Raw genomic sequence first — 25,689 nt, 5'->3', positions numbered from 1 at the left:
TCTCTCCTCCATTCAACTGTTAAAGTGTTCACTTTGAAAGATGGGCAAGAGTAGTTTCACATTTAGTGTTGTACTCCTAATGTTGTACTCCCAATGACCTTTCTAGCACGTCAGTGCTAGGAAGTAAAGACATACTAAAAGGGTGAAACAAAGATCTCTAACTCCATGGATATATTCCCTCCTTTTGAGGACCTAATGGTACTTTACTCACATTTCTTTCTGGAGAATTCTCTCTTATCCACATTCTAGAAGACTATAGGTAATATGAAACTATTCTTTCATATTTTTGAGAAAAATGAAATCTAAAGAAATACTAGAATGAGGCAGGGAAACCTGACTGAACTGTATCTTTTAACAGAGAACGAGGATGGAATCCTAGAAGACTAAATGTAAAATGTGAAATTACTAAGACAATCCAATAAATGAATAACAAACCTTAAATTCACATTTTTCCGGGCCGGGCGCAGTGGCTCACGCCTATAATCCCAGCACTTTGGGAGGCCGAGACGGGTGGATCACGAGGTCAAGAGATCGAGACCATCCTGGTCAACATGGTGAAACCCCGTCTCTACTAAAAATACAAAAATTAGCTGGGCATGGTGGCACACGCCTTAGTCCCAGCTACTCGGGAGGCTGAGGCAGGAGAATTGCTTGAACCCAGGAGGCGGAGGTAGCGGTGAGCCGAGATCGCGCCATTGCACTTCAGCCTGGGTAACAAGAGCGAAACTCCGTCTCAAAAAAAATAATAAATAAATAAAAATAAAAATAAATTCACATGTTTTCCCTCCAAAATATTATTTCCTCTTTAAAAGATACATACAAATCCTGAATTACAACAAATCTATGGTAGACCTCGGTTCATGTTATCAAGGGCAAAAGATTATATACTTGCCATATTCCTGTTCAAAGGTCAAAGGGTTGTTTTATGGAAGAGAAGCCCACTCCTTACTAAGTACTAGGAAGCTCTTAATGACCCAGGATGAACACAATCTTTTCCTTTTCTGCAGAAATTCCAGCAAGGTGAGAGTATTTTCATCTACTGAATGCTAAAATATGTTAGTTACATAAACTTGAAAAATGCCCTTATAAGAAGCTTTTTCACCAGCAAATTATTTCCCCTAAATCTTACTAGCCTAAACTCTTAATAATAAAAGATTTGTTTTAATAATTCTACAAGTCCAGCTCCTTTCGGGTGTATAAAGAGGATATATAGGAGCATCCCTCATAAGTAAATTACTTTATTCTCAACTACCAGCTTACTGGTTAACTGGTCCTTCAAAGCTCCAGAAAGTGTAGGTTAACGAGCACAGATATAATTATTACAATACTGCTCAGGACCTCCGTCTCTAGCATGTTTATTAATCATAAACCAAGTTTTTTTGGTGACAATACAGATATAATGGATCGTTTCTATTCAAGAGAGTTTCATCATTCCTACTAATGCCCACTGGAATAATTTAAAATAACAGTAATGACTTTAATAGTATCTTATTTTGTTCAGATAAAGCCCAAGTTCCTTAAGTAAAAGTTGGAAGGCATCCAACATCTCTGATTTCTATCTCGTGCTAATGTCAAACTACTTGGAAAAAGGGTACAAGCTTCCTGGTCATTATTTAATAATACTGTATTTATTATACAGTGACCATCAATCATCAAATAACACCCTACTTTCGTTCCTAAACCTAGCAACTGCCAGTCACACTGTACAATGTGAAAGGGTGGTTCTGAATTTGAATGATTAGAATGTAATTAATCTGGCTCCAAAGGTAACGGAGAACTCCGAGTCGGACTGAGAAGCCTCCGTCTCCCCTTTTACTAACACAAGGCCGCGCATAAAGAGGGGAGGCGGCGGCCCAGTTCCAGCCTGGGGGGCAGATCTGCTGCGCACAGTGATACCCATTCAGTTATCTTCCTAAAGACCTACAAGCGGCTCCAGGAGACTGAGCCGGGCTGTCAGCGCCGGATCCCTCCTAGCAGGCCGAGCAAACAAGCGACCGCGAGGCCGGAGAGCGCGACGACGGACCCCGGATCCTAGAGTGTGGACGCTCGAGACACACCTCAGGCCCCGATACAAGGGGAGAAGCACAGCCTCCTTTCCCACTGCCCTACTTTATCCCGGGAGGGCCGTGGTGGTCCGGGGCTCGCTCGTTCGGGATCGAGAAGGGGTGGGGAAGACTCACGCTGCGACTCCCACGCAGTCCTTGAGCTTCCCGGGCTCCAGGACAACCAAAGTCCTCTCTCCCTGATCCGCAAGGCCAGAGACGGCCTCCCTCCCGACCTCTGACCCCTGACCTTCCATCACCCAAGCGCCTACCCAAGCGAGGTCTTCGAGCCTCTTGAGTCTCTTTGCACCACGCCTGCGCTCCTCTACAGACTCCGCAGATCACAGGCACCCATTCGCCACCCACCGAAGATCCGCTTGAGGTCGGCAGGAGAGCTTTCTGTGGGATCGTGTAGGGATTCCCGGGGAGACCCAGAAACCACAGCGCCTAGCTGCCGGGCGCGCGCAGTAGCGTGGGGTCAAGACGAATGCGCGCGTCGGAAGCCCCGCCCCCTTTCTCCTGCACTGGCTTCATGAGTCTCTTCTGCGCAAGTCCACACTGTTGAAAACCTGCTAAGAATACAGCGGAATCTCGCGGTAGCTCTGCCCCACGCCATTAGAAAATACAGGATTGGCCGGATGCCCGAAGTAGGGGGCGGGGCTCCCCTGAAGCGAAGGCTCTGTGTGCTTTGCAGCTTTAATAAAAAGGCAGGGGACCGGCGTGGTGGGTCACGCCTGTAATCCCAGCACTTTGGGAGGCCGAGGCGGGCGGATAGACTGAGGTCAGGAGTTCCAGACCAGCCTGGCCAAGAGAGTGAAACTCTGTCTCTAGTAAAAATACAAAAGTTAGCCGGGCCTGGTGGTGCGCGTCTGTAGTCCCAGCTATTCGGGAGGCTGAGGCAGAGGTTGCAGTAAGCCGAAATCGCGCCACTACACTCCAGCCTGGGCGATTTAAAAAAAAAAAAGGAAGAAAAGAATTCTGCAAAAGCATCTATTTTACTGCTAGAAAGCAGCCACTAAGTAGGTACGAATAAAGCTGCTCTCTCTTAAAAATAGACTTTAAAGGAAAATGTGAATAAATATTCTGAGATGAGAGAAACTATTAAATATGTTTATTGCGTTGGAGCTGGCCTTCCACTATTGGTCTTTTTCCTCACCTCTTTCTCACAGAAGTGAGCTTAACGTTGGAATAACTCTCAGAGGCTTCAGGGTCAGGAGCCTGTGAAATAACCGTAAGAAAACATTGGGCACTCAGATTAGTACCTAATAGCAGCATTTCTGCTGTGGAGGCATTCACCAGGAAGAAGATTAAGACTCAGACTTAGATGACTCAGAAGATTAAGACTCAGGCTAAAATGTTAGTATTTTTTAGCAATAAAATATTTAAAGTTAAGGCGTATACTTTTTTTTTAAGACATGATGCTATTGCACACTTAATACACTATAGTGTATTGTCAGTGTGGGTTTTATATACACTGGGAAACCAAAAAATATCCTGTGAATTGCTTTATTGCAATATTTGCTTTACTGTGGTAGTCTGGAACAAAACCTGTGATATCTCCAAGGTATGCCTATAGATGGAAATCAGTTACTTTACTGCAGGATTTATGATGCAAGCTAAGAAAAGTAGTGCTAATGCTGGAACATTGGTGAGTAGGGTCCTCCTTCCTTGGCAAACCGATCATTTTATCAAATACAGGATGATGTAACGTTGCTTCTGTAATTTTCAACTTGTTTTTAATCATATATTGTGCTGCATAAGGTTATCTTTGATAGTTTTATGTCACCTCTCATCATTGGAGAAGAGAATTGGGCTCAAAGTTTGGCCGAGTCTATCCAACTAATGCTAGACAGAAATTTTTAAAAATAAACACAGCAGGCTGGGCAGTGACTGACGCCTGTAATCCCGGCACTCTGGGAGGCCAAGGTGGGCAGATTGCCTGAGCTTAGGAGTTTGCGACCGACCAGCCTGGGCAACATGTTGAAACCCCGCCTCTACTAAAAAAATTCAAAAAAATTAGACAAGCCTGGCAGCATGCACCTGTAGTCCTAGCTACTTGGGAGGCTGAGGCAAGAAAATTGCTTGAACCTGGGAGGCAGAGGTTGCAGTGAGCCAAGATTGCACCACTGTGCTCCAGCCTGGGCAACAGAGCAAGACTCTGTCTCAAAAAAAAAAAAAAAAAAAAAAAAAGCACAGCATCATTTCATCTTTGTTCACCTTGATTGGAGTAATTTCTATACATAATCATGGTAATGTCCATGCAAGAGATTAAACTTCAGATCCAGTTGTCTGTTGTATAGAGATGCAACTTCCAACCATAGAGATGGAATTCTGTACACTACCATTCAGTGATTATAATGAAACAAAATTCTTTTAAATTTTCCAATGTTCAATTTTGTATTTACCAAACGCTCTGCATATTCTTTGAAAAATATCTCTATGGAATAATATTTTCAGTATTAGAATCATCAGAGCTAATTTCAGAAAACATGGTTCATGATTGCACCTTGGCCCTCTGGCAGCTCCCAGCTGTGAGACACCTGTTCACCCCTGAGTACACTGAGTTCATCCACCTATTAGATGCTAGTGATCTAATGACATTCTGCAAATCAGAATGGACTGATTGGACATTGTGCATCTTGCCAGTGAACAACTCAGTGTTCATGCAACTCAGTTCATCTGCTCCTTCTTGAAACTATGATATGAGAGCAGTCAGACCACTTTCTTCCTTATATGATCTCACTAACTTTAGCTATAGATTCATTTTCTTTTGGGGACAGTGGCTTTATTCTAGCCATACCCCCTAACTGGGGCATCTATTTTACAAATGAATATTCTAAGTTGTTCTCAAGGAGGAGGACTAGTTGAGAGGGAGTAGAGGAGTTAATGCAAATTTAACTCCCTTTGGGAACAGAAACAGGATAAATGATGATTTATCAGTGAAGAACTTTATATTTTGCTAAAGCCCTTTTATGTTTATTTTTCCATTTGACTCCTAGACTAGTAATAGGCTTTTTAAATTTTCATTTTACAGGAGAGCAATCTGAGACTCAGAAGTTTGGTAATTTGCCACAATTTAGCTGTAAGAGAACAAGAATACCTAATACTCTTGATTCTTCTATCTAGGCTATTGCCTCTTATTACTAAATTGTGTTGTCTGTCAAATAAAAATAAACAGCTTAGTCATCAACCTTACTAAGTAACCATGGGCAAACTGAAGTCAAGAGGTCTGTCATTACTTATTGACACAAGGCTTGTATATCAACAATAAGGATCATTCAGTATCAACACTGTGTTTTCTCCTCAATAGATCATTAACAAAATAACTAGAGAAACGTATTCCATATGCTACTTAACTTTGCCTGCTCTCTGGAAACAAAGTAGGTGGCCACCCAGTATGATTGGGGATTCCCAAAGATGACTCCTTGTTGCCAGTTCCTACTACCAACCTGTCTTGGGACTGCTTTCCCTTCTGACAAAATGAAAATATTAGGATCAAAATCACTATTCTGGAATGAATTACAATGTCCAAAACCACTGTTAAAATGTGTGTAGTAGTAAAAAAAAAAAAAAAAAAAAAAAGAGTGGGAAGAAGAAACATGGTCTTGGAAAATTGGTGTTACCAGGGATGATCAGCTATGCTGAGGGGAGTGATATCGAATCAACTAAACAAAAAAATGTCACCAAGGGTTGGACATGCTTTCCAGGAGAATGAGCAGGACAGGAGAATACTGGGGACAGGAGGTGTGCGAACTGAACACAAATCCTCATTTTTAGCACTTTACAGCTTTTCCCTAGGCTAGACCTGGATAGATTTAATTTTTAATTTTCAGTTTCATTTTTCCTTGATGATTTACAAGTTGGATTGGTTTCAAAGTCCAAAGTTTGTTCTGTCTCCCCTGCTGCAAGTTCAACCTGCAAACTAAAAACTCAAGCTGTGATCCTTCTGCCTCCTATAACTTGTAAAGCAGAATTTGTAGTCTGTACACAAAATGCTGCATTGAACATGAACCTATGACTGTGTCTGTTTTAAGTGTGAATAAAGCAACGATTTAAATTAGGTAAAAGCAAGAAGGTTGAAGGTGAATCTGCTGGTAAGGAAAGATGGGAGATTATATTCAGTGTTTATCAATGAAGATAATATAATCTGTATCATAGGCCCTGTTTCCTGCCATCCCAATTCCTCCCCACCCTCCATACCCAACTGTTACTTTTTCCCCTAAGGCATGTTTTTTTTTTTTCAATTAATCTTGTCAGTATGGTTTTAGGCATTAAGGAATAGGAATATTGTAGATGACTGTTAATGCTTATGACTCTGAGTAATATTTATTATGCAGTTTTAAAATCTACAAGTAAAATATTCTTTGAGTATTTCAAGGGTCACTATCTTATGCCATTTTGAAGTACAAAAATAGTGGATAGCACTTTCAAAATGAATCTAAGACCTCAAGAAATCTTACTTTTAATAGTGTTAACATAAAATGATGCTTGCCAGGAAATGAAGAGCCTTTCCAAAGCTTCCATCCACTAGCAGGGCAGCACCATGCTCAGACTTCAGCATTTGTGTGTTGTTTAGGTCACCTTGGGACAATGACAAAATTAGATCTGGATTCCATTTCCTTTAAGCCCTGTTGAATTTCTGAACTCCTCATTATGCCTTTAAATAAACTCTTAAATACCACACAATAGTAGTATATAATGACTAATTATGTTTGTTTGTTTGTTTTTTGGGACAGAGTCTTGCTCTGTCTCCCAGGCTGGAGAGCAGTGGCTCAATCTCGGCTCACTGCAATCTCTCCCCCTACCTCCTCTCCCCGGTTCAAGTGATTCTCTTGCCTCAGCCTCCTGAATAGCTAGCTGGGCTTACAGGCATGTGCTACCACGCCCAGCTAATTTTTATGTTTTTTAGCAGAGACGGGTTTTCACCATGTTGGTCAGGCTGTCAAACTCCCAACCTCCAGTGACCTACCTGCCTCAGCCTCCCAGAGCCCAAAGTGCTGGATTTACAGGCGTGAGCCTCCGCATCCGGCCTAATTACGTTCTTATGGCGTAACACCCCCATGTTGACTATGAGCTCCTGGGAGTTCATTTTTTTTAAATTAACCATACCATCCAACCATCTGAGATAACTCCAGTGAAACCAATACAGAGACAGAGACCTGCAATACAGGTTGAGTATTTCCTAGCCAAGGGCATATTTCTCTGATTTCTTATTCATTTCCCAAAGAATGAATCAGACTTTGCAGACAGGTTAAAATCTTTGACCCAGCACTTTCTAGCTGCATGTCTTTGGGCAACTCATTTCTCTTTTTGAGTCACAATTTTAAAAGTATAATGGGAATATAAACACCTACTTTAAGCGTATTATGTACGTATACACATTTGCTCATAACATCAGGTGGAAATTTTTTTTTGCAATTTTCAGAGCTGAAGCTCAGGAAAACAAAAAAAATGTCTCATGGTCAGGGTTTTTCAACCTCAGTGTTACTGACATTTCAGTTCAGATAATTTGTTATGATAGGATCTTCTGTGCATTGTAGGATATTTAGGAGCGTACCTAGTCTCTACCTACTAAATGCCAGTAGCAACCCCCCACCACAGACATGACCATCAAAAAATGTCCCCAAACAAACATTGCCAAGCATCCTCTGGGGTATAAAATAGCCTCTGGTTGAGAATCACTGAGCTAGATACTTGTAACTTTGAATCCTCAGTACCTACCAGATTACCTTGCAGACAGTAGGTGTTTAATAAATGTTTGTGTTACTGTAAGTGTTCACAACTGGGTTTTGTTGGCAGGTAAACACCACTGATACAGACTTTGAAATTTTCATATTTGGTTGGAATATTCCGATACTTTGGCATCATGTCCACCCTTTTTTTTTTTAAGTAAAGTTTGCCTAAGCTATACTTATTTTTTCTAAACAGATCTTGATAAGTGAACTGAGCTTATTTACTCTTTTCATATGCTTTTCTTGTATATTTCTTAATGTTTCATATTTACTCACTAAGTTATATGATAGATACTGTGATGATTCATTTTCTGTACCTCAGCCAGTGTCAATAATAATCCACACAGTGCATCTGACTTTGATGCAATTTCACATGTATGACATGACCTCATTTAAATATTTTATTTTTGTAAGTTACTGTAATTATTGTATCAATATAAAGTTTTTTAAAGCTGGCATCTTTTAAAAAAAATCTTAGATTATTAAATTAATGGGTATTTTTGATTAAACTAATTTTCATGTGGAAAGAGAAAAAGGTATGATGATTTACTCAGGATTGAAAAATCTTTGGAATGATATGGAAAACTTACATTTACTGTATTGGGAACTATAAATATGTTGTGTTCCTGAATTCTAAAAGGACATATTGAAAAATTGTGTTATAAATTACTAAAGCTGGAATATTGTGAAAATATCAATAGATATTTATAATAAGTAATTAATATCTATAACAATAATTAATATTCATTAGTATTATCTATCAATAGATAATTAATATTAACCTAACTTCTTCTGTAGCAGTAAATTTGGTGGAATATGGAAAAGTGTCTAAAGCTACTCTCTTTAGAAGTAACTCTCTTAAGATTTTTATTTTTGCTTGATTCTATCTTGGAAGGTTGCTAATAGTTTATTTTGGGGGTTTATCTAAGGGAGGAGTAGAGCTCCTGGCACTTAGGAGGCACAGAGTAAATTTCATTGTCCTACTCCCTGTTCTTGACTCTTCCCAGCCCAATGTCTGCTTGATGACCAAGTTCTGACCATGAACTTCCATCATTACTCCCATTATCCTAGTTCATATTGCCTTAGTTCATATTCCCACTGGAGTACTGCAACAGCTTAAATGGTCATCCTGCCTCAAGTCATGTGCCTCTCTACTCCACTCCTTTCCACGTCAGCATTATTTTTTAAAACATATCAATATCTGACTAAATTATTTCTTCTACATACAACTATTCGATGGCTCCACATTTCCTTCAAGACAAAGTCTAAATTTGCATGATGAATAATGCATTTTCTGACCTGGCTTTTACCTATCTGCCCTTTTTTATCCCTCATTATGTTCTTGAATCTGTACTAAAATCATACTGAGTTACTTGAAACTCCTCTAACATTATCTCCTCTCCAAGTATGTATACATGCTTCTATTTTTGTCTATAATAATCCCATCCATTGTCAGGCATGGTGGCTCTTGCCTGCAATCCCAGCACTTTGGAAGGCTGAGGTAGATCACAAGGTCAGGAGATTGAGACCATCCTGGCTAACATGGTGAAACTCCATCTCTACAAAAAATACAAAAAATTAGCAGAGTGTGGTGGCACATGCCTGTAGTCCCAGCTACTCTGGAGACTGAGGCAGGAGAATCACTTGAACTTGGGAGGTGGAGGTTGCAGTGAGCTAAGATTGTGCCACTGCACTCTAGCCTGGGTGACCGAGTGAGACTCTGTCTCAAATAAATAAAATAAAGTAAAATAAAATCATCTCCTTTTTTGTTTTCCTGGAGTACACTGTGGAGGTGCCTCTCATGACATTTTAGGCACTGTACTATAATTGGCTGTCTACTCGTTTGTCTCATTTTTAGTAGATTGTAGGCTCCTTGAGGGCAAGTGATATGTCCTATTTATCACTGAATCCTCATTAACAGAGAGCCAACTCAGTCAATAAATTTAAGCTCTTCTTTTTCTTCAGTTCCAGGTTAGCATCAGAGGACATAGTTATTGTGAACATGATATGTTCACCTTGATTTTCTGGATTTTGGATGTTAATGTCAAGGATGGTAAAAATGATTCTAATTATATTGAGTGACCTTATATCCTATGTGTGAGAGAACTGCCTGTTGGAGGGGCTAACCTGTTTGCATCTGTCAAAATTATACTGTCAGCCTAGCTGACTGCTCTGTGGAAGGAAATTATTTATCTTAAAATAAAAAAATGTGGGCATCTCTAAGTTAGTACTGTTTAATAAAAATATAACATGAGCTGCATATGTATTTTAAATTTTCTAGTAGCCAGGTTTAAACAGTAAAAAGGAACAGGTGAAATTAGTTTTATTAATAATTAATTTAAATAATAAATTTTATTTAACCCATTATACTCAAAATATTATACTATAATTTTTATAATTCCATTTTTATTGCAACATGTAATCAAAATAAAAGTTCTTAATGGGATATTTTATATTCTTGGTTTTTGTACTTGATCTTTGAAATACGATTTATATTTTATTCCTATAGCACATCTCAATTTGGACTATCCATTTTCAAGTACTTAAAAGCCACATATGGCCAGTAGCTACCATCTTGGACAGTGTAGCTTTAGAAGCTTAAGTAGAACATGTTAACTTAGAACAGGACTGCAAACATTTCCAGGGTTTTCCTTCAGAATCCTTGATGCTGAACTGAGATGTCTGCCCCTTAATGAAGGAGAAAACTAATGAACAGGAGGTCACAGAGCTGAATAAAAGAAGAGTGAAGAAATATACAGTAATGGCATCACAGATCTGATATTTCTTAAGAGGCAAAATCCAAACAGAGAAAGTTCTCTTAATCATGTTTGACTAAGGGCCAGATGGCCTGATGTAGCACTTTCTAGCTGTATGAGATGCCAAAAAGGGTTCCAAGGAAAAGGGTTAAGTGGCTAAATGTGTCTGACTAATAATAGGTTAAATAGGTGGAAGTGTAGCAGGTGTTTTTTCTTATTTGATTTGTGATAATTTAAAAAAATATATGTATATTTAAAATTATACAAGTAGTCCATGAATGTATTCACTTAAAAAATTAAAATATTATGAAATCTCTCCTAGATGCCTAATCCCATTTCCTACCAAAAATGGGTATCATCCCAAATTTTGCTGCTGTATTGGAAAGGATCTTTCCAGATCTTTTCCTATATATTTACAAACACACATATGCACTTAGAATTACTTACAGTGAGAGCTGACTGTCCAAAGGGAGCTGGAGTTTTAGACGGATTCAGCTGTGATCAGAAATGATGTATCAAGCAGGGAGGGAACAGGTAAGAAAGGGTCTGACCTGTCCTCCTGTCTTCTGCTGGTATCTCCTGATGGTTGAATATAATGGAAAGCCAGCTCAGGTGATGGGTTTATAGGAATCAGTCTCTCAGGGAACCGTTTAGGGCAGAGAAAGGCAGAAAATGTCTCTTGAGTTGGAGAAGAAATGGAGACTAACCAACTATCATTATTATTATAGCTTTTTTTTTTTTTTTGGATGAAGTCTTGCTCTGTCACCAAATTGGAGTACAGTGGTGTGATGTTAGCTCACTGCAACCTCTGCCTCCTGGGTTGAAGTGATTCTCCTGCATCAGCCTCATGAGTAGCTGGTATTACAGGCACAAGCCACCAGCATGGCTAATTTTTGTTTTTTTAGTAGACATGGGGTTTCACCATGTTGACCAGACTGGTCTCGAACTCCTGACCTCAAGCAATCCACCCTCCTCGGCCTCCCGAAGTGCTGGGATTACAGGCATGAGCCACTGCTCCCAACCTAGACAACTGTCATTGTTGTCTTTCAAAGTTGCTATACCAGTTATTCTCCAGCCATCAGTGTGTGAGAATACCTGTGTCCCCATAGAGTTGCCAATATTTGAGATCAAAGGTTCTAGAGCCTTTCTAAGCTATTTGACCTCAGAACTCTTTCATTTTCTAAAATACTAGTAACATCTTGTTGACAAAATATATATTGGGAACCATCCATCTACTAGATAGAATAGTCTTTGGGACCATCGACTTAATAGCTGTGTGGCTTTGGTCAAGTTCCTTAGCTTCTCTGAACTTCAGTTTCCAGAAATTAATAATATCTACTTTGCAGAGTTCTTGACAAGATTAAATGTACTTAGGACAGTATCTGGCCCATAGTAGAAAGAGAAAGTGATACCTAAAAATAGGGATTAGAGGAAGAGGCCATGTTTTTATTAGGTTTCTAAGGAGAAATCTCTTTTTTGATTTTTTTTTATTGCATTTTAGATTTCGGGGTACATGTGAAGAACATGCAAGATTGTTGCATAGGTACACACATGGCAGTGTGATTTGCTGCCTTCCTCCCCATCACCTATATCTGGCATTTCTCCCCATGCTATCTCTCCCCAACTCCGCACCCCCTCTTATTTGATTCTTAAACTTTTCTACCAAAATTTCCCTATGGTCAAAGAAAGGTCTGCTATGCCATAGGAGCCTGAAGATGTGGCCTATGAAGCCATCTAACACACTTGTGAAATGGGTTTTACTTTTTAAAAATCATATAAGTAGGCCTGGCACAGCGGCTCATGCCTGGAATCCTAGCACTTTGGGAGGCTGAGGCAGACAGATAGCTTGATCCCAGGAGTTTGAGACCAGCCTGGGCAACATGGCGAATCCCCATCTCTATTAAAAAATAATGAAAAGTGTATACATATTATTTTCAAATCAATAATTTATTCATTTTCTAAACTACAACTTTATGTTTAAAAATTACTATTTTTTACATGAAGTCTTTGGGCAAAATTTGTGAACAAGAAGATATGCCTTCTTTACACTGTAGTTTCAAAGTAAATGGCTAATTATGCTACATTTGAGGAACTCAGCTAGAAGCAGTGCTGTCTTATTTATTTAAAAATTACTTCAGAGCATATATTGAATATGAGGCACCATCTTAGGAACTGGGAATAAAATGGCAAAGGGACAAAATTTTTCTCCTTGAGAAACTTAGATTTGAGTTAGTATAGGCAGATAACAATAAGCAAATCAACACAGAAGGAAGATGATTAAGTGATATTTACTCTGAAGAATTTTATAAAGAAGCCATATGATAGGCTGTGGTGGGCCTATTTTAAAAATGATAGTTAGAAAAGATTTTTCTGAGGAATTATCATTTTAGCTGAGTACTAAAGAGTGAAAATGAGCCAGTTACTCTAGGCATTTTTAGGCGAAGGGAGTTGTAAGAGTAAGGGTTCCAGGTGGAAGAAGTTCTTGGCATATAGAAAGAACAGAAAGAATCTGTTTTTGGCACAGTGGATACTTGAGGTAGTATCATGTGATAAGGAATGAGTAAGGCAGAAGCCAGATCATGTGAGACTTTGCAGGTCATGGTAAGGCATTTTAATTTTATTCTATAGGCAATCTAAAATTTTTAAGCTGGGAAGTGATGTGATTTGAATTTAAAAATCATTTTGTCTGTCATACAGATAATGGGTCAGAGGGACATAAAAGGGGAAGAGAGGGGCCAGTTAGAAAGCAGATTGGAAGAATGTAGAAGGAGCAGGTAGAGAGAAGTAGGTGGATTTAAAATATATTTGGGAGACAAAACTGACAGAATTTTGTAATAGAATGGATGGGGGGTGATGAGAAAAAGAGGAGTCAAGGATGGCATAGTTTTGAACTTGAGCAAGTTGAGTCAATGGTAGTGCCATTTGCTGAAATGGAGAAGATTTGGAAGAGAAAGCTTTAGCTTCTTGTTGGCTATATTAAGTGTAAAATGACTGTTAATATATCCACAAGGGTATCTCAGGGAGTAGACAATTGTATGTAGGTAGAAGGAGTCATTACCCCTGTGGGTCTAATCACCTGGAGGGTTTGTTAAAACATCTGTTTCTGGGTGCCACCCTTAGAGTTTCCAGTTCAGAAGCTCTGAGGTGGGAGCTCTGGAAAACGTGCTTTTCTAACAAGTTCCCAGGTGATGCTGACGCTGCTTGTCCTGGAGCCACACTTTGAGAACCACTACATTAATGTAAAGTGGATGAGATTACCTAAAAATAGAATGTGGGTAAGGAAACAAAAAGGACATGGCATCAGGCCTGGGACCTTCAGAATTTAGATTCCAGGACAGAGAATTACCCAATTTTTTGACGTTATCCTCTTCCAAAGCTCAAGTAAACTTATTTCTCTGGGTTCCTAACAGCTAGAAAAAAACAAGAAGTTCCTAACTTTAAAGTAATAATTGAGGAATTTTAACAGTTTGAATGACCCTTATCAAAATGATTTATTTGTAATAAAATCAATATTTCATTACATTTCAATCCTTTCAAAATAATTTATTTATGTAGGAGACCTTTTTAGCCAAATGATATGAAAATGGCCAGAATTTTTTACTTGCCCAAAACATTTTTAACAGAGAGGTTTTGAATTTTGATTTACAACAGGGTGGGAGGTAACACTTTCCCTGTTTCACCAGTGACCAGTGAAGACGTTCCTGTTGCTTTAATGCCTATTTTCTCCCATGCAGAATATTTGTTCAATTTCTTTCCAGTTGGATGCGATACATTAAAATCAACCCAAAAAGCATAGATTTGTTTCCTTAAGGGGGATAATTCATAACGGATATGTTGGCAGAAATGAAATATTTAATCAACTATTTAAAATAAATCCAAATCATCAATGATTATTACACTGATTACAAAAGAAATATCATCTTATGTAGTACAGAATATTTATGAAAGTGTGTTTTCAGTTATTTTGAATACAGATATGCATTTATAAAACTTTTCAGATAGATTAAAATTTCTCTGCCTTAAAGGACTAGTTTTAGTTATTAAGTGTCTCATTATCCTCATCCCTTTGATGGTGCACATTTTGAGGAGATCTAATAGAATATTTCTAAAAGTGACTGCTGGCTATAAAGAGTCATTAGAAAATGTAAGATATTGAAATGAGTCATGGGAAAAACTCCATATTTGTAGATGTAAATAAGCATTGCTTTTAGATTCTTGCACCATATGCTTTATTTTCTAATTAGAGATAAGTATAACTACATAAAATCAATGAAAAGTTTCATTGCTGTTATCTCTATTTTATGTGTTATTTTGCGATTCAGTTTTCTTTTAAAACCTGGCATATTAAGTCATTTGTAGTAAGTATCAAAATGCCAATCTAGACAGATTTCCTAACAGTCTGAGCTTGTCCTTATAATCTGATATCCTTCAATTTCTTGAGAAACTGAGATGCTTTGCACTTATGGGATCAAGTCTTACAGGAAAGTGTTCATCATTCACATTTTGAAGAAAAATAGTGTGGCTTAGTAGAGACCCTGCCTGAAAGTTATAGGAGGCCTTGTTAGTTTAAAATAATGCACAGAAGTCAAAATACACATAGCCAATTTCTGTACGGAGTTGAGTTCTCTGCTACTTTATTGCTAATATAATGCCAAGGAAAATATATGAAGTCTAATTGGCAGAAGCACTGTAGACAGGCATAGTAAGAATACCAGCAATATGGGAATAATTTAGAGAATACAGGAAATCCACACCTCTTTCTCTATCTCTAAATTCTTTCCTCTGTTCACAATCTTTCAGTGGCTCCCCATTTAGAAAAAGCAAACAAACAAACAAAAAAAAAACAAAACAAATCCGAATGGCCTATAAGGCTCTACATGAACTGGTTTCCCATTTGCTTTCTGACTTCATTCCCTGCTGATCTTTCCACACAAAATGACTTCCTGGCATGTCTTCAGTCATACCAGGTACCCTCAAGCCCTAGGGCCTGTCATCAGATGTTTCCTCGGCTTGGAACACTTTCACAGATAAATTCTCAAGGGTAACTCCCTCACCACCTTCATCTTTGTTCAGATGTCACCCTCTCAATGAGACCTGAATACCCATTAAAGTTACATCCCACTCTATAGTGTCCACCTTACACTTTTGTTACCTAACCTAAAGTTCTTACTTTCTCAAGGGTACTTGTAGCATATTATGTAATTTATTTATTATGTTTTGTGTTTATCTTCTGTTTCTCCTTGGTAGAAAGAAGTCAGAGGTTTTCATGTGGTTTGTTCATTGATGTATCCTAGTCACTTAGAAAAGTACCTGGCATATAATAGGTACTCAATAGATAGTAATTATTGGTAAATTCATAATAAAAATAACAGTGGTCACTTACATTTACAATAGAGTTTTTAAAACACATTTACTTTATTTTTAGAATGTTCTAGTAAATATGAAACTATCTTGGAAGAGGGTAACCCAAGAAAACCAGGTAGAATGAGATTCACCAGGGAAAGCAGAACCCCAAGAGACTGGGAGAAAAAGGTATATATGTTTGACAAGCAATGACTCTGCAAAGTCCAATATACCCAGATGCTTGTGTGAAAAGTAGTCAGTTGAATTAATGATTTGTTGGTTAGGGCTATAGAAAACAGATCATTCCAGAGGTGAGGTTAAGAAGGCATGAAAAGTTAGTGTTGCCTAAATCACAATTTCATCTATAGCTGTACATTTTTTGGACATTATAATCAGACAATATTGTGGTTGATTAAACCACTTTTTTCTCCTAGGCCTCCAGGCCGGTGATGGGAGGGGCTGTTGTGAAGACCTCTGACATACCCTGCAGACATTTTTCCCATTGTCTTGGATATTAACATTCAGCTCCTCGTTACATATGCAAAGACAACAGTTAAGAAACAGGAAAATTGGTTTACTTTTAAATCATGCCCAGATTCTTTTATATGTGGCTTATGCATTTAGCATATAAGAGGGAAAATACTATTTGGTAAGCAATTTAAGAATAACAACCTAGGGGAATAGATATACTGGAAGACTGGGGCCTTTCTTTCTGAATGGACACATTTTGTCTGGGATATATATAGCCTAATGATTGTTTAGTGGCAAGAGAAAAAAAATACCAGACCAATTTTGTTTTTGAACTATTAGCAAATTTAGCTTGAGAATAACAGCATTGGAAATATCTGTCTTACATACCTGTGGGAAACAAAAACAGCTTCAACCTGCTTCAACAAACAAATATTTTATTTCTTCCTGCAAAGATAAAGTCAACCAGAGAATAACCATTTACTTTTCGCTGCAATAACTAGGCAAGACTATGAAGCAACTAGACAACTGGGATAGCTCCCTTGGTTAGAAAGAGTTAATGCTGTATTTTATAAATTCTACCTGTGGTTATCTGTCATACTTAATCAGTTTAATAAAATATATCTTAAACATAATGAATTAACTATTGTTCTTTTCATATATATGATAGACTAAATTTAATTTTTTAAAAAGCTTTTCCTTGAAAAATATACATGACATAAAAGTGTTCTTCTAAGCTATTCTAAAATATTTTGTTGCATTTACACATAAAGCAAATTTTTTAAAAGAATTAGAACCATGTAGTGGTTCTATAATCTATACTATAATTAGAACCATGTAGAGATATAATAATCTATAACTCTGCAAAGACAGATGTTCAAAGTATAGAATTCTTTTTATATGATAACCTTGATAACCTTTTTATAGGATAACCTTAATTCCAAAGGTTGGTCTAACTCTTACTTTTCCAATTGTAATACACCCTTTATAATTTTATTTTTTCATTGAATCTGTATTCCCAACTCTAGGAACTAAATGTTGAACAGCTTGAAAATAAACTGTTTAGTTATTTAAAAAAAAAAACAAAAAACAGTAGTTCATTCCCAATCCCTTGAAGTCACAACTATGAAAGACAATGAGACCAATCAATAATTATTACAGAAAACAGTATTTAGCCTCACAATGGTAGAGAGATGATCATCAAGACAGAGTGTATTTGCATGTCCTGATATCTGGAAGGAAGTTATCTAGAAGTAAATATAATTTTTAAATAAAAATCCATGTCATAATAATTTAACTATGAATTTTTTAAAGCATGAATTATCTTGGTTATGAAGGATTTTCCATGAAATTAACAGAATTCCTGATGAATTTTGGCTTAAATAATAAAGCCAAGAAGTCTGGAAGAAAGTGGCTGCAGGTTTGCTGTAGCAGCTGGTTAGTACATTTCGCTTTGTTTGCACCTGCACGTTTTAATCAACCTTTCCTTCATGGCCTCAAGACAGCTACAGGAGCTCTAGGCAGCAAAACCACACACCAGTATCTCAAGCAGAAAGAAAGGGGCAGAGCCACAAAACTTTCTTCTTGCAAGATCTTTGTATCTTGAAAAAAAATTTTCCAAAAATTTCCAAACAGACTTTATTTTAGGTCTCATTCAATGTAACTGTTTCAAATGGCTACCTCTAACTCCAAGGAATATGGGAAAGCAAGTATGTAATGAAGGAGAATAGGAAAACTGAATTTCTGTGACTGGTTTATATTAATCATGGGTCATCTTCTAGGGCTAGCAAAAAGACCTACCTTCCCTCATGTCAGGAAATCTTAGCTATCTGAAAACAACTGAGATTCTGTTAGCTAATACTAGACAAGATTAGTAAAATTCTTTCCTGCTGCCCCCAGTTAATGGCTGTGACTCAAAGCTTAAAATAAAATAAAAATGTATTCCTTCTATTACTTTCCAAGACCTACCAGCAGTTGGGGCTGGCCGTCATTCTTTATGGGTCCTTGAGATGTCCAGTTCCAAGAAGATTCTCTGACACTGTGCACCTGCCCACTCATTCATAGTCATTATAAAGTAGTGGGATTTGGAGGAATGCTGTGATTGTGAGCAAAGTTTGTTCTCTCCTCTCTCTTTCCTCAAGGCCACAGCAAGAAGAAGATTGGCATTTCATTTCTTGAATGATAGCCACTCATTTCTACCTCTTAGATTTCTTGAATCCTTTGGTAGCATAGACACAAGTAACCAAGTAAGCTCATAGAAACTACTTGTTGCATTATCTAATTTTTCTCTTCTCCCTTGGAATATATGCTTATTATTTGGGATGATTTCATTGACTCCTGTGCCCAACAGTTCTGAATAGTTTTGGGGGGCACAGATATTAGAGGTTAATGATGATACAGTTGAGTGCTATTTGGAAGTGTTTCAGATTGGGACTTAGGAGTATCCGGATTATCTCTTCTCTCCTTCTTCCCTCCCTAAGGGTTTCTACACAAACCACATATCTAAGAAACAATAGCAGAATGGGGACCCAAGAACCACATCATCAGTTACCAGGCATACTTCCAATCACACTTTGGTAAGTAGGATTGGGGTATGCAACTTAGACTCAAGCCCTAAACAGTGATCATATTCTATTTTCTTCCATTCCTCAGATGGTTGAGGTATGCTCAATAATGATGAAATCAGTACAGTGAAGAGGCAAAATGAGGAAAATGTGTGTGAAAAACAGATGTTTCTGTTGTTAGAGCCACAGCTCTAGCTTGGGTTAGGATAAGGATGTAAGAAGTTCTTTGAATCAAATATAAAATTGAATTTTAAAAGGAACAAAATGAAGTCTAAAAATTTGGAATCAGACTGTTTTAATAACTAAAAGCGGTAAAAATATTATATAATCTATATAGGATAGTGAGAGAATAGTTCCTCAGAAGGAAAAGGAAGTTCAACAAAAGAGATTTGGTATAGCTCTATTTTTAAAAAAATTTTTGTCTTTGTAACTCAATGAATTCTCCAATCAACTAGTCACATAGGTCTGTTTATTGTGTTGTTTTTATGTCAAGTATATGGTTGTCATGTCTGTTGGAATATATGCTGTTATATAAGCATATATTGTAAGTACTTATGAATTAATTTATTATTAGTTAGAAAATATCTAAAATAGAAAACATATTAAAGGACAGCACATTATTTAAATGGACACACATGGGAACCCTGGGCCTGGCCCATTAAACCACTTTTTTCTCCTAGGCCTCCAGGCCGGTGATGGGAGGGGCTGTCGTGAAGACCTCTGACATACGCTGGAGACATTTTTCCCATTGTCTTGGATATTAACATTCAGCTCCTCATTACATATGCAAATTTCTGCAGCTGGCTTGAATTTCTCCTCAGAAAATGGGATTTTCTTTTCTACCACATTATCAGGCCACAATTTTTTCAAATTTTTATGCTCTGCTTTCCTTTTAAAACTGAATGCCTTTAACAGCACCCAAGTTACATCTTGAATGCTTTGCTGCTTAGAAATTTCATCCACCAGATATCCTAAATCATCTCTCTGAAGTTCAAAGTTCCACAAATCTCTAGGGTAGGAGCAAAATGCCACCAGTCTCTTTGCTACAACATAACGAGTCACCTTTGCTCCAGTTTCCAACAAGTTCCTCATCTCCATCTGAGACCATCTCAGCCTGGACCTTATTGTTCATATCACTATCAGCATTTTTGTCAAAGCCATTCAACAAGTCTCTAGGAAGTTCCAAATTTTCCCAAAATTTCCTGTCTTTTTCTGAGCCTCCCAAACTGTCCCAACCTCAGCCTGTTACCCAATTCTAAAGTTGCTTCCACGTTTTTAGGTATCTTTTCTGCAACACTCCACTCTACTGGTACCAATTTTCTGTATTAGTCTATTTTCATGCTGCTGATAAAGACATTCCTGAGACTGGGCAATTTACAAAGGAAAGAGATTTAATTGTACTTACAGTTCCAAATGGATAGGGAAGCCTCACAATCATGGCAGAAAACAAGAAGAGCAAGTCACATCTTACATGGATGGCAGCAGGTAAAGAGACAGAGCTTGTGCAGGGGAACTCCTCTTTTTAAAACCATCAGATCTCATGAGACTTCTTCACTGTCATGAGAACAGCATGGAAAAGACCTGCCCCCATGATTCAGTTACCTCCCACTGGGTTCCTCCCACAATATGAGGAAATTCAAGATGAGATTTGTGTGGGGACACAGCCAAACCATATCAATAGTCATTAATTATTGCAAAATATTTGGAATATGTATAAAAGTCAGTGTTTAAAAAATATTTATTGAATGAATGAATGAATGAATGGGGGGCATTTTGCTTTTAACCATTCAGTAGACTGACTCCTGGACTTCCTGGTATTATGTCTTATTATGTCTGAGACAAAATTTGAGCTCTTCTTATTGAAAGAGACAGTTAGCAATAAGTGTTCAAAGCAATTTGAATGCTTTAAAAATAACACATTTAAAAAAATAACACGTATGCAAGACAGATATAGGAGTACACAGCAACCCTTTTATTTTTAAGCTTCAGAGTGAAATCTATAATTACAATAAGGACCTCACCCCAAATTAAGAACTGAAAATACTTAGCAACCAGTCAGAAGAACAACATATATCCAGAAGCTATTTTCTTTAGCAGACTGTTTCTATGTTGAAATCTGTAATTGGCAAAAACAAAATAGAACAAAACTACATGCAGAGAGGAAAATGGCCAATTACAATTCCTCTGTATCTTATAGACTTGTACTCCCCTTGTTTTATGTACCCTGGAGCAGACTATCGGAACTTGGCAAAATTTCTGACTTGGAAATCCTTAAAAAAAAGCAACTACAAACAAAACCAGATCATGCTGATTTAGATGTAAACTTTCTTGGAGACAGTAGATAGTACAGATGACCCTCCTCAGTTACATCAACACTTGACTTTATCCCCAAATGTAAGTCCTCCTTTTCCAAGCTAATCTTGTTTCCCATTCCTTTAATGCCTTTTAGCTCTCAAATATAATATGCCCCATCTGGAAAGCTGTTCTCCCTGAAAAACGTGTATCTTTTGACTAACTCATGTTTCTTTTCCCCCTTAAAACAAAATTCAAAAATTCCTTCATCTATCAAGTAATCTCTGACTGACGTCCTTTGACCAGGATCTACTGCTAAGTGTCATTTTAGTTCCTATGTGTTTAAGAAAATATTTGTCACTCATGGTGATGTTGCTTTATGTTTTTCTTACGCTTTTCTGGCATTTTTATATTTGGAACTCATGCGATTTTTAACAGAATACCTCACAAGTAATATTTGAGAAGAAAAAGTGATATAGGTAATTTGGTTTTCTAGGATTATCTTATCATTTGGTTAGCACTAAAATGATTTGATTTTGCAGGCATGCTTCTGAGAGTATATTAGAGTAGTGGTTCCTATCAGAGATGCTGGGAGCACTAGAGTATTCTTAAATATCATTTCATGGTCTATCAGAAAAATTTATATTTTAAAAGAAGTCTGGCCAGGCATGGAGGCTCACACCTATAATCCTAGGACTTTTGGAGGCCAAGGCAGGCAGATCACCTGAGGTTAGGAGTTTGAGATCAGCCTGGCCAACATGGTGAAAACCAGTCACTACTAAAAATACAAAAAATTAGCTGGACATAGTAGTGTGCATCTGTAGTTCCAGCTACTTGAGAGTCTGAGGCAGGAGAATCACTTGAACCAGGGACGTGGAGTTTGCAGTGAGCCGAGATCACTCCATCGAACTCCAGCCTGGGCGACAAGAGTAAAACTCTGTCTCTAATAATAATAATAAGAAGAATAGAAGTCTAATGGAAGTTTTGTTTCCTAAAAGGCCACCATTTAGGCTAAAACCATTAGTTTCTTTGCTTTTGGCTAGATTATGTTAATTTAACAGGATGTTTTTTGCATTGTTGCAAACGAAGTGGTGCAATTCTTTGCATCCATGAGGGTAATATAAAAGACATCTTGGTGGTGAAAGGATTTGTTACCATTCAAATAGACCCTCTTCAGGGCTTTGCTTATAGGTAGCACATATTCTACAGTTTAGATATCCTATATATGATAATTCATATTTAAAAAGATGCTTTGACCCAATTTTTTTTTCTGTAAATACAACAATTAGAATAGTAATGTGACTTTAGACTGCTTTCTCAAATAATAATGGTCACATATTTAGTGTTTTCTGTGTGATACACAGTCTTTGGCACTGTTCATTCATAATCTCACGAATCTTTAAAACTATTCCATGAAGGTATTGTTTGTATTTTAATATTAAAGAGATAAAGGTTGAGAAGACATGAGTAACTCGTTCAAGGTTAACGAGTAGGTAAGCAGAAGGGCTGAGATTTGAAAGCAGATCTGTCTGAATCCAGAGTGCTTACTCATTCAACTATTCTATTCTTTCTTTCCTGGAAAAGTAAATAGACAAACTATGATTAGATTTAGAAGAGATATAACATGTAGACAAGAAGGTTGTCCTGTTTGCTCTAAATTTTGTGTTTTTTTTCCGTGGGTGGTTGGTTGCTTTTCTATCAAGAAACTTGATTTGAGTTACATTTTTTGCATTCTCTGCTACTCTAAAGGCATTTCTTTATCTCTGCCTTTCCCTGGATTTTGAGTTCCTTAGTTCATGAGTGATGATTTTAGCCTCATGTTCTTTCTAACTAGTGATTCATTCTATCTGAATCATGTATATAACATCCTATTTCTCAGTGATGTCTACAAACTGTTTTGTTCTCCTCTCAATGAAAATTGAAAGAACAGAAAGTAAACAAAAAAAGTATTATTTGGTCTCACTCGGTATTGGAGCAAGCTTTTGCCACTGCAATTAGGTCCTCTAATAAGGTCATAGTTGTTGGATGACTAACATACCCATGGAAGTATTTATTTACTACCCAACACTATGATCATCATGTGCTATACTATCTTTTCTGATCTTTTCCTCACCAAGTCATTATTTCTAGGAAATGTGGTCCTATTTTAAAAATGAGTTTTCAGCTCATTTTGGGCTTAACTGTTCTTAGTGTTTGTAACAATCTGCTTTTGCCTTCGTTCAGATTAAGTGAGTCTTTTTTATGATTCCATTTTATGTTCACTTTTGTCGTGTGTTATTCCACTTTTTAAATTTTTAAATGATTATTCTAAAGTTTATAACAGACATCTTTAACAGTCTATCTTCAAATAATATTGTAACACTTCACAGAGTACAAGAACCTTAGAAGAATATACATCATTATATTTCCATTTTCTCTCTCCCATGTTTTGTACTGCTGCCATACATTTTCCTTCTACATTTGTTTTAAACCACCCAATACATCATTCCTATTTTTATTTTAGACAATTATCCTTTAAAGATATTAAAATATGGATTAAATTTCTTTTATAATTGTACTTATTTTTGCTATTTCTGGCATCTTTCATTCCTTCATGCAGATCCAAATTTCTATCTAGTATCATTTATTATGCCTGAATAATTCTCAACATTACTTGTAGTACAGGTATGCTGAGGTGAATTCTCTCACCTTTTGTTTGTGTGAAACAGTCTTTATTTTGTCTTTGTTTTAAAAGATATCTTCCCTTGGTGTGGAATTTTAGTTGACAATGTTTTATTTTTTTATTTTATGCTTCAAAGTTGATCTTCATTGAGTTTCGGCTCCCTATTTTTTGATGAGAACTATGCTGTCATTCTTTTATTTGTTTTTCTCAGTATAATGTTGCATTTTTGTCTACCTTTAAGACTTTCTTCTTTTCTTTGGTTTTAATGTGCACAAATATGTTTCTCTTTATGCTTATCTTTCTTTGGGTTCCCTCAACTTCTTTAAATGAAATTTGTTGATTTTCATTAATTTTTTGCTTGGGCCAGTATTCCTTCATATATATCTTCTTTTTCATTCTCTCCTTCTTCTTTAGCTTCATATGTGTAGGTGCTTTTGATGCTGTTTCAGAGCCCATGGATACTATATTTTTTCCTTCACTTGATTTTTTCTTTGCATTTCAGTTAGAACTCAACTGATCTATCTTCAAGTTCACTGTTGTTGTTTTTCTAACTTTGTTTTTTCCAATCTGATGATGAGCACACCAAGGAATTCTTCATTTCCGAATATTTTTCTTTCTAGATTTTCTATTGCGTTTATATCTTCCATTTATCTGCTGATAGTTATACTAACCTATTTGTATAATTGTTCCAACATATATGACATCACTGTGTTTGTTTACTGTCTTATCTCTAGACATTTGGCAATATATTTTTTACTGATTTCCTTTTGTTTGTGTGTGTCTAGTAATTTTTTAAAAGAATATCCAACATTATAGCCGTAGAGACTGATGTAAATAACATTTTTGCTTAGAAACAGAAATACTTTCCTGTCAACAGAAGATTGAGTTGATATAGTCAGGAACTGAACAGGATTTGATTTTGTTGTTGCTCTACCTATCTTTAATGCTGCATAGTCTTTATATTACTCTGTGGGGATTGCTTTATCTTGTGATTATTGTGAGGCCTGGAGTGAGAGAGCATTGTCCTTTCTGTTTCTGCTGCACACTGAGTTTTGAGCAGGCCTTTAACACCTGTGTCTTTGAGGAGGTTTCTCTCCATGCCCACTCCCTCAGCAGTAGACTACTGCTTCTTGTTACTTGATGAAAGAGGTATGGTGGTAACTGTTTATTTCCTGTTTCAGTTCTCCTGAACTAACCCCTAAAGCTGAGTGACTACACTTTGGAAGTGGGGCTTCTTCCACATACAACTCACTTTTAACGAAGTTGATTTCTTGATAAGGTCCCTTTTGAAGCTTTAAAAAGTATGAAGGATCATATTAAATAATCATTTGCATGCACTTAAATTGTTTTATCCTTGTCAATAATTAGAATCTGAATTTCAATCTCTATCACCCTGGGTGGTGTCAGGTATACAACTAAACCTATTTCTGCACCTGTTTTATTCTTTGTCTTTCTCCATCTGCCTCTCTCACCATTTTCCTTTTCAGTGCCTTAACTTGGAGTTTGACCAATGATAGAGAACAATATATGGATTGGTGCCACAAATTGCATAAATTTCACCTAGGATTGGATACTCATTATACCTCTAAATTTTCCTCTTCCAAGTGCCTACTTATCTCAGCGGTATTTCTGCCTTCCCCAACTCCTCCCAGACATTCTTCTAGGAACTAAGGATATGATCAAACACAATTATTGACCTCATAGAATTTTCAGACTAGCACTGGATATTAATAGATCAGATTGAGCAACACCACTTTATATTTGCCATCCCTGACTTCAGAATAGCATCTCCTGCTTTTCTTGTACCCAGCTGTTGTGGTCTATTAAGTG

The 25,689-nt window shown here is 37.2% G+C and overlaps 1 protein-coding gene across 5 annotated transcripts in view; it reads right to left on the bottom strand.

The window, feature by feature from the left end:
• The window catches only part of SHPRH (SNF2 histone linker PHD RING helicase), an 81,741-nt gene extending 79,256 nt beyond the window's left edge, over positions 1-2,485 (bottom strand). For 3 of the 5 annotated variants that reach the window (XR_010336587.1, XM_064360593.1, XM_064360596.1), the window contains exon 1: positions 2,315-2,485. The gene's annotated coding sequence lies outside the window, so the exon portion shown is untranslated. Of the gene's footprint in view, positions 1-2,057; positions 2,076-2,180; positions 2,265-2,314 lie in introns of those variants that run through there. The other 2 variants (XM_064360594.1, XM_064360595.1) reach the window with 2 other exon arrangements.
• Between the last annotated feature and the right edge of the window lie 23,204 nt (positions 2,486-25,689).

This window comes from Aotus nancymaae, unplaced genomic scaffold (assembly GCF_030222135.1).
Source record: "Aotus nancymaae isolate 86718 unplaced genomic scaffold, 86718_ANA_hifiasm-v0.15.2.pri h1tg000040l, whole genome shotgun sequence".
In the NCBI taxonomy this organism is placed as follows: Eukaryota; Metazoa; Chordata; class Mammalia; order Primates; family Aotidae; genus Aotus; species Aotus nancymaae.
This window is presented reverse-complemented; position numbering and strand designations above follow the sequence as displayed.